Raw genomic sequence first — 7074 nt, 5'->3', positions numbered from 1 at the left:
CTGTGTCTCTCCCCATCAAAGCACATAGCTAATTTCAGACCAAAACTCTTGGGAATCACCCTTGGCTCCTCTGTCTTCCCCTCAGATCCCACATCCGGTCCATCAGCAGATTCTATTGGCTCTGCTTTCAGCATCTGACCACTCCTCACCACCACCCCAGTACAAGCCATCATCCCTTTCCCTTGTTTGGCTAACAAATGAGCCACTCAGAAACTGACTTTGGTCACAGTCTCATTTTCATTTTAAAATTTTCACAGCAATTCTGCTGTGATGAGATATGACAATAGCCCTTAAGTAATCCCCTAGCATTCACCCTTCACCCCATATTTATTCTCTACCTGTAGCTGCAGCACCATACCTAAAATCTGCCAGTGGCTGGATCCTTAATGTGACCTCAAAGGTCCTACATCCTCTGGACCCTGATTTTTTCCCCTAGCTTTCTCTCCCACTACTCTCTCCCTTGCCTACTCTGCTCTGGCCACATGGCCTCTTCAGTATTCCTCAAACAGGCCATGTGAACTCCTGCCTCAGGGCCCTTGCACTGGCTGTTCTCTCTGCTGAGGGGGTGGGGGTCGCTCCCCTGGACACTCAGACAGTCAATCCCTCAAGCCATCAGGTCTTTGCTGAAGTCATTTGCTAAGCGAGGGCTTTCCTGGCCACTTCACCTGAAACTACATCATTGTGACATGGCCAATGTTCTCCTTGACACTCAGCATTATCTAGCGTTCTACATACTTTACTTATGGTCTGTCTCCCATACTAAAATATGAGAGCAGGGATCTTATTCTGTTCCATTCATTGTGGTGTCTCTAGAGCCCAGAACACGGTCTAGCCCTTAGTAAGTGCTGGATCGATACCTGTCGAGTGAATGAATGAATGAATGAATGAATTCTGGTCTGGGGATGTGGGGGGGGGTATGGCAGGGGCCATGCCTGGCCCAGGAAGCCTTAGTCATGGCATGATCTTTGTTCTTTGGCCTTTTCATGTGCCCTTTGTACTCAGTCACTCAGCAGAGGCCCAGGGCTCTGTGGAGGGTTAGTTAAGACATGAACACAGACAAATACCGTAGAGTCCCACCTCTGTGAGGAACCCTGATGGATGCATAGAGAGCGGGAGTAGAGTGGTTTCCAGGGCCTGGGAGAAGGGGGGATGGGAGTGATACTAACAGATTTGGGGCTTCTTTCAGGGGTGATGAACATGCTTAGTGGGTAGAGTTTCGGTATGAAATGATGAGAAAGTTCTGGAGATGGTGGTGATGGTTGCACAACAGTGTGAACGTACTCAATGCCATGGAAATTTACACTTAAGAATGGCTACAATGGAAAATTGTTTCGTTATGTATATTTTACCACAAAAAAAAGGCAAAAAAAAAAAAGAAAAGAAAAAGAACAGAGATTACCACATGCTCAGTATTGTAGGTCACACAAGGTAACACAAGAGAAGTCCAGAAGACACTTTGGCTGGCGTGACTGGGGGCAACTTTCTGGAGTAGGCGGGTGATATTTGGGGTGGGCCTTGAAGGACACAGAGAAGGTGGGCAGGAGAAGTCTGGCAGAGGACGTGGCTAGGTTGGGGGAAGAGGAAGGCCAGGAGCTAAGTTTGGCCCTGTGTACGTGTGCTTGGCTGGGGTACATGTGGCCCCATGCCGGGAACCTTGAAGCCCTGTCACGTCCCCCTGCCAGCCTGGGTCTGAGCCCCCAGGAAGGCTTGTGGGGGAGCTTCTGACCAGGAAATAGGGGGCAGCTCATGGTATCCAGGGGATCCTTTCTCCTCAGGCCTGCCAAGTGGAGGGTGAGGGCACCCCCACAAAGCCAGGGTTCCGGGATTGTTCACCGGCCAGGTAGGCCTGACCGGGATGACTCGGGGCACAGAAACCCTGGGCCTCAGGCCTTGACTCTCCCTGTTAGTGCTGAGGCCACAGCGTCAGCAGTCAGGGTAGAGCAAGCCGGAACTCCCTCCTCGTTGTTGCCCTGAGGCCGCCACAGTCCAGACTACAAAGCAGAGCCTCCCCCTGCAACGGCTGCTCTTTCTAGGTTCAGGCCCAGGGAAGCGAGGAATAACCACTCACTGAGCCCCCTCTGTGCCCGGCACCACATGTTATTTTACAATTCCGAGGGATAGGCAAGGACTGTCCCCCTCCCCATTTCACAGGGAAGGAAAAGAGCTCAGCGAGGCCAAGTGGCCTGCCCGAAGCCAGAACACTCAGGTTGGCACCTGACCCTCCGACTCCCGGGCCGTGGGGCTACCGTGAGCTCTAGGCTTGCTTCAGACAGGGGCTCGCGGGGAGGGCAGAGCCACTGTCCCTGTGTCCCCCTGTCCTCCGGGGCCAGCCCCTCCCCCCAGCTCTGGAGAGCTTCCCTCTTCCAGCCCAGATGCTTCTGTCACCGGTCCCTGTCCCTCCTCCCAGCTGTGCCAGGGGCGGGCACAGTCCCCTCAGCCTCACTAAGTGACGGCAGGCAGGCCTGTACTGCACAGAAGCTGCCGCGGGAGGCTCTTTGGTGCCCTTCTCCGCACCGGGGCCAGCATTTTGGCCCAAAGAGGACGTGTTTCCGCTCCCACTTGAGGTACAGCTGGGGTGCTGCGCTGCCGAGGGCCCTTACTGCATGCTTACCGGGTGGCAGCCCCAGCCCAGGCTCAGTGCGCGCGGCTCTCTGCAGGGCCACCGCCACCGCTGACGAGGAAACCGAGGCTCAGCGACAAGTCACACCGCGTGACAGTGGCAGAGCTGAGCCCAGAACCCCGACTTCTCCACGACCAGGGCTATGTAGGGGATCACAGACCGCTGGAGAGGGGCCCTTAGAGGTTGTCCAATCCAGTCACTGGGCAGGGGCTGCTGGAAAGACTCGTGCAATGTCATGCGCGGCTCGTGGGTGACAACGCATTTAGCTTTCCCAGGGCTTCCGTTACAAATGTGCTGATGCGTTGCCACAAATCTTGTTAGTTCCAAGATAAACAAAAGTCACGTGTAAATTTATGGTATGCTTTAAAAAAAAGTGCTTGAGGCAAGTACCTCCTAGTACACTAGTCATCAGAATGCCACAGACACAGAACGTGAGCCTGCCCTGGGCGCACGATGGGCCCCAGCCGCTCACTCTATGTGGACAAGGTTGGCCCCCGGGGCAGCATGCTCGGTGTAATGGTGTCCTCTTCAAAGATGGGGAAGGGAGAGGGTTTCCTGGCTGCCCTGTGGCACCTTCTGTTTCAGGTTAGCTCTGGTCTGGAGCTGGTGACAAACGGGAGCAAGAACTAGGTATTTTACCAGTGAGACCCTTCTAGCAAATGCTGGGTCATCTTGGACAAGTTCCTCAACCCTGTTGAACTCTGATGTACTCACCCGTAAAATGGGCTAAAAGGAATGTCACTGTAGAGTTCCAGCGTCCATTGTGGAGTTGGAGCCCCTGGTGTGGACGACGATGAAGATGAAGACAGAGGAGGCACAGGACGGGGCTGGTGCTCGCCACAGGAGCATCACGCCAGAGCTAGCCTTAGTGAACGAGAGCAGGCACTCTTGACCTTGCAGCCGCCGTTTACTGCTCAAGTGCCTGTCGCCCCTGGCACCAGGCACCCGTGGAAATGTCACAGGCTTTGGGGACTGACAGGGTTGGGCCTGAATCTGGGTTCGGCCACTCCCCGTAGGACTCTCACCCAGCAGGATAGCCATCAGCCACAGGTGACTATTTAAATTAAAATTTAAAATTCAGTTTCTCAGGTACAGTAGCCACATTTCAGGTGCTCAAAGCCACATCTGACTAGTGATTCCTACATCAGACAGTGCAGAACAGACCATTTCTCTCACCACAGAGAATCCTACCGGGACTGGGCAGCACTCGTCTGATGACCCGGATGGAGATGTGATGCCCGCATTGGGGATGATGCACACAGCCTGGCCCGAGGCTGAGGCCAACAAAAGGGAGGGCTCAGCCCACCCCTGCCACGAGGACTCTGGCTGAGCCCAGCGTCCCCTTACTCACCGGGCCTAAGTAGTGCTTTTTCTTGCAAAGTGGATGTAATGCTGGGTCCAGCTGCTCTGATTGCAGTTCTGCTACCGACTGACTGGGTGACCAAGTGATGTCGCCTCCTGGAACCTCAATTTCTTCATTAGCAAAATAATAATTCATGTTCTTTTAGCCTCAGAGCATTGCTGCCAGAGTCAAGTGAGTAAATGATTCAAAGTGCTCTGAAATATGAGGACCATGGTGACAAAAGGATAGCACGGTAGAGTGGGAAGAGCCTACAGCTGGTGTCAGACAACTCGACTGCAATACTTCCTCTCACTAGCTGAGGACGCTTACGTCCACAGAGGCGGCGGCCTCTGAATTCCTTCACTGTAAAAGGGGTAATAATGAAGATACCTAAACTTTCATGTTGCTGTGAGGCTCAGTAATGACTTGAAAATAGCCCAAGAGTAAGTAGGCATTATGGGACTACCGTTGCCCGTACTAAAAAGAGGGAGGCCAAGCTGGGCCAAGCGTTTTGTCACCTTGTCTCCTCTGTCTCTTGCCTGCCTGAGAGCCCTCCTGCTCCGAGCCAGCACACCAGGTTGGAGCAGAAATGGAGGCACCAGATGGACCAAGACAATCCGTTCTGCTGATGCCACAACAAGACGCCAACTCCACTGGGGCCACACGGCCAGGACCTCAGGGTGTGGTCGGATCCAAGAAGGCAGCCTGCATCTGTGGCACGCGCCTTGGGCTGCAGGACCTTGCTCTAGGTGGTGCTGCGGTACAGTAGGATGCAGCCTAAGGAGCACAACTCCTCGGCATCCTCCGACCCCAGCGCTGCCCCCGGTTTTGCCAGGGAAATGGGACACAAAGAGGCGGCTGAGGAGGTCCTGCTCTCCTGGGACTCTGTCCAGCTTGGTCTGTTTTTCATCTGCCTCCCCCACCCAGAAACCTCCCTTATCTGAGCTTCAGAGGTACCCATGGGGTCTCTGCACTGGGGCAGGGACCACCCCAGAGCTCTGGGCCCCCTTTTGGCATGAGTGGTATTTTCTATTGAGCACTTGCTACATGCCATGACCTACACCAAGGTCTCATATGCATTACCTTTATTTTTTTTCCATATGCATTACCTTTAATCTCCACAATTACTGTGAGAGTTTTTATTACCTCCATTTACAGACAAAAAAAGAATCAAGGTAAAGAGAAGCTTAATGTACCCAAAGTCACACATCTAACAAGGGACAGGGCAGGGATTTGAATTCGGATCTGAATCCCTCGAAAGGGTGGCTCTGAACCACTGCATTTCATCTTGGCTTCTAATCAGATCCTCTCCAATAATGTGGCTGCTGTCTAGAAAACATTTTCCTTTTAGGAGGCCAGGATTGGGGGAGAGGTGGGGAAGTCAGAGAGGCTAAGATACTCTCCAGAGCTGTGTGCATGGAGGAACCACCCTTGCACACTCGCACCAGGCTGTGTGGGCCTCCGCTGGTCCTGCGGGGGCTCAGGCAGCTCCAGTGGCTCTCCTTCTGCTCTCCAGGGAAGAGTCGGGACTGAGGACTGGTGAACAAACCATCTAGGCCTGAAGCCAAGGCAAAAGGACATGACTTGTTGCTCCAGGACACCACATCTCTAGCAGATAGAAGCAGAGGTTTAGGTCTGACTGGCTGTCTCAGGCAGGATGGAGAAGGGCAAGGACAGAGCAGGCCAGGAGCCTTGCTAGGTCCTGTGACAACAGTCCAGGCATGACAGACCAGGCTGCTAAGGACTGGGAACCACCGTTGACTAGATCTTTTCTAGCTGACTAGGTATTAAGCAAGAACTGCTGGGATGCAGCATGGTGTTTAAGAGCAAGCTCTGGAGTCAGACTGCTCGTGTTCAAATCGCAGCTCCCTGGCTCTGTCACTCATCACGTGACTTCCCTGCTGTGGGTCTCCTCGTCTGTAACCCAGGAGAACAACAGCTGCGTCACGGTGCCGGTGAAGGAAGAACTACACAAGGATCTCTGCCCCATGTGCTACATACACTAAGCACCTAACAGACATTACTTATTATGAGACTTTCTAAAAAATATTAATCATCACGATGAAAAAGACAACCAAAAAAAAAAAGAGAGAGAGAGCAAGCGAGCAAGAAACACAGCACTTATAGGTACTTCAGGTGTTGGTCTGGACCTGCATGGATGTTTTTGGTTCTTATTTCTCCTAAATAATCTTTGCCTGGCCAACAAGATGATCAGTCCCTGGAAGCAGGAACCACACCCCATCTCAGCCCAGCACAACCCAACCTCTACAGCATCTAGCACGGGACTAGGCACACAACAGGACCTCAGAGACTCCAGAACTTCGGGGACAACAGACCTGGGCAATCAGAACCTGATGTGCCTGGCTCACTGTGTGTGTGTGTGTGTGTGTGTTAACAGGATGACGCACAGCACTTGCCCTTGAAGGGGTCACAGTTTAGTGAAGGAGGATCTTAAGTCACCCTGTGACAATCTAAGAATCCTATGCTCCCAAACCCACACTGGCTCCTGCCTGACATCTCTCACCCCGTCATGCGTGTGCGCACAGCTACCCTGTTCCTTATTTTACCTCAGGTCCCCAGGCTCACAGGCAGGGCTAGCCCTGGCCTCTCTGCGTGTGCTGGCTTTGCTCTGGACCCTGTGTGGAGTGTAGATGTTTCAACCTTAAAAGGATTGAAAAGCCATTTGGTCCTGTGCCAGCCCCGTGGGCCCCCTTCCCCAACCCCTGCCCATTTTTATCAGACCGTCCTGATGGCAAGTCTATGAAATCTCCCCTGGAGGGGACTGCGGGTCCCTGGACTGACCTTGTCCTGGTGTGTTTGATCAGCTGTTTCTGGCTACGCTGGGGGAACCCATGCAGGAAGGGCTGGCAGGAGTGTTGTTTGATCAGCAGCTGGGGAGCTCTGGGCCTGGCTAGCTGCTCTTCACCTTCTGCTAGTCTCTCCTCGGAGGGCAAAGAAAGGGGGATGTTCTGATAGAGCAGCCCACAGGTAGCCTGGGGAACAGCCTCGCTGGCAGGGGTGAGATGTGGAGGTTGGTTTCTCCCTGAAGGCTGTGAGGGCAGGTGAGATGAGCAGCAACATCTACTAAGCACCTGAGCGTGCTGTCTGGTGC

Source organism: Zalophus californianus, chromosome 4 (assembly GCF_009762305.2).
Source record: "Zalophus californianus isolate mZalCal1 chromosome 4, mZalCal1.pri.v2, whole genome shotgun sequence".
NCBI lineage: Eukaryota > Metazoa > Chordata > Mammalia > Carnivora > Otariidae > Zalophus > Zalophus californianus.
This window is presented reverse-complemented; position numbering follows the sequence as displayed.